This window comes from Apteryx rowi, unplaced genomic scaffold (genome assembly GCF_003343035.1).
Source record: "Apteryx rowi isolate R43461 unplaced genomic scaffold, aptRow1 scaffold_323, whole genome shotgun sequence".
Classification (NCBI taxonomy): Eukaryota; Metazoa; Chordata; class Aves; order Apterygiformes; family Apterygidae; genus Apteryx; species Apteryx rowi.
Window position 1 is genome coordinate 844,958 of NW_020449675.1, and position 3,048 is coordinate 848,005.

The 3,048-nt window shown below is 58.4% G+C and overlaps 1 protein-coding gene across 5 annotated transcripts in view; it reads left to right on the plus strand.

Moving 5' to 3' along the window:
- The window catches only part of ACLY (ATP citrate lyase), a 49,166-nt gene that overhangs the window by 12,260 nt on the left and 33,858 nt on the right, over positions 1 to 3,048 (plus strand). The window lies entirely within an intron of this gene.

Below are 3,048 nucleotides of genomic sequence, written 5' to 3' on the forward strand. Positions count from 1 at the left end.
GGCGCCGCGGCGCGACCCCCGCTCCGAGCCCGGCCGGCCGGCGTGGTTTGGGGACCGTCCCGCCCCCTGTCCCCCCGGCCAACGTTGTTTGGGGACCGTCCCGCCCCATGTCCCCCCGGCCAACGTGCTTTGGGGACCGTCCCGCCCCATGTCCCCCCGGCCAACGTGCTTTGGGGACCGTCCCGCCCCATATCTCCCCAGCCAACGTTGTTTGGGGACCGTCCTGCCCCATGTCCCCCCGGCCAGCGTGGTTTGGGGACCATCCTGCCCCATGTCTCCTTAGCCAGAGTGCTTTGGGGACCGTCCCCTTGGCTCATGTGAGCTGAACTGGGATTGCTGCGTTTCCTCCAAATGTCAGTAAATAGGCGTCGTGCTGCATTTAGATACTGACTGTAACAGYGTGTTGGCAGCGCGTGTTTTCTGCAGAAATTCCTGCGAAGTCGCGGTAGTTTTCCTCGAGCGCTGCTGTAGCCAGCTCACTCACAGCGACGGCTGTGCCTGCTCGTATTTCCTCTCTTCTTTTTTTAACTTTCTCTTGACTGTTTACAAATATTTGCTGAACACTTGCATTCAGAACATTTCAGGATGAGGCATTAGCTGGTAGCTTGTTATCCCSTGTTGTGTACTTAGACTAAAGTTTCTCTGTTTAAGATCTTCAGGCCGGCTTGTTCACGGCTTGCAGTGTGGCACAGTTTAATCCTATGTTTATCAATGAGGTGGCACAAAAAGAGGTTTTGCTGCTTTGGGATTAGGCACTTTCATCTTGCATTAGGGATAAGTGTGGCGCAGGTGGGTGGCGGTGGGAGGAGAGGTGGGTGGAGGAAAGGTTGCGCATTGCTTTGGAGAGAAGAAAATGCATGTTTTGAGCCAAAATGAGCGTGGACTCTAGTCACTCAGGGTGTTGTATGCTGGGTGCTTACAGTGCCTTTCATTTAGTCTTTCCTGACCCAACTTGTCTGGCTATAGAGGATCTGGCATTTGTTCGGCTTTTGTTCGCACAACTGCATTTCCAAACTCCTGCGCTGGAGGCCCAGCCCTGAAAGCGAGGGGGTGTGGGAGGGCAGGCTAATCTTCAAACTTCGGCTTCGCAGAAAGCCATCATGTGAATGCCTCGCAGCCACGGCTGAAGTCAGGCTGGACGGGTTCCTGGGCTCGGTCAGACCGGGAGATGGTGCGTACCGCAGGGGTTCGGTGCGGGCACCCCACCGGCTGCCTGACCAAGCGCGCAGGGGGCACAAGCTGCTTCGGGACTCTGTGCTGTTTTCTGGCAGTCTGTGGTCCTGGTGGCATCACTGCAAAGCCTGATCCTCCTGGATAAATGATGGATGAGAAATTCTGCYGGTTCTCTCGTCCTATCAGCAAATGTTACTTTTGACTTTATTTTGGCCTTGGATAAGACCCTGCCAAGATTAATGTTTGAGGCAATTTGTTCCAGCCAAGTGACTCAGAGTGGGTGTGGTAGTGTCTGTCCTGCTCAGAAAACGCTCCTGCGTAGAGCGATTTAGAGTAAGATTTAACTTCATCACAGGGGCAGAATGCTGGATTCTGGAAAGGACGAAAGAATGAGCCAGCCGGTCCTTGCAGGGGGTGTGCAAACCCCGGCCCATCCCTCTGTGGGGCTCGGCTGGGGCGGCYGCGCAGCAGCAGGGTGATTTGCGAGGGAAGGCAGGGCAGCTCATGCATGAGCAGCGAGGCAGAAACGCCGGTTTAACCCTTGAGGGGGAGGCCAGCATGACAAATCCTCTCTCYGGGAAGAGGGAGAGAATGTGAGACAGCTTAAAACAATCTTTTGGTAATTGGTTTCCTCTGAGACTTTCCCCACTAGCACCACTGGGTGTGTCGTGTTCTCGCCCGCGAGATGGGCAGGAGCATCGTTTCTGCATCGTCCGGTCGCCGTCCTTGCAGTGACACACGCAGGCCGGTGGTAATGTTATATGTGCCTCTGTGGACCTCGCGCCTGGACCGAGGCCTTCCCCCCGCATTGCTGATTCTTGATTTGCTCACGGGTTGGAAATGCCAGGAAAAAAATCATGGCTGGTGACTCTTTCTGACTAGCAGAAGAGAGGTGGTGTCTGCCATTAGAGGCCGGGGTGTTACAAGACAAATGGGGCGGCCGCGAAGGGGCAGGCAGGATGGCTGCGTTCTGTCTGAGGCCTCACAACACCCCAGAAACTTCTCTTCTCCTGTCTAACGAGTCTCCTGCTCAGGCGAGGAAGTTCTGCAAAGAGTATCCTTCAGGATCCCGCTCCAGGGCTGGTGCCTTACACCGGTGATTTCCCGTTCCCTAGCAGCACCGCTGTCTGTAGCTAAACCGCGCAGGCGCCGGGCGATAGCTCCACTCCCCCAGCGCTGGCACCGCCAGGCTTCTCCGGCTCCTGCAATCACCCCACCTCCGTGGGAGGTTTCTCAGCTCTGACCCAGCTCTGCAGAAGAAACGCCTGGCCCTGCGTCGGCATGAGGGCTCCTCTCCGCGCTGGGGGTGGGTGCCGGGTGCAGGTGCAAGCACGCAGGGCGTGAGCGAGGGGAAGAGTGGGYGGCCTGGCCCGGGGCACAGAGGCACCAGGAGGGGCAGGTGCAGGCGAGGAGGGGGAGCCGCTCCGGGGGTACCAGCCCCAGACACCTGTTTGCCAAGGGAGGGGGGGGTCCTGCAATCAGGCCCAGAGCAAGGTAGGACGTCCAGGTGGGATGCGAGACACCGATGAAGCACAGYGGGGAGGTTTTGCCTCTTGGTAGCAAAACTGCAGAGTGGCAGCTGGCCGGTGGCACAACAGTGGACAGCAGGACAGTGACTGGCTGGTGGCACTGTGGCAGGTGGTAGGCTGGTGGTAGGCTGGTGGCACCATGGCCAGTGCCTGGGTGGTGATGGCAGGAGGTGGTGGGCCGGTGGCACCATGGCTGGTGGCAAGCTGGTGGCACTGCTGGAGGCTGGCTGGTGGCACCATGGAGGCAGCAGGCTGGTGGTGGGCTGGTGGCACCATGGCCAGTGCCTGGGCAGTGATGGCAGGAGGTGGTGGGCTGGTGGCACCATGGCTGGTGGCAAGCTGGTGG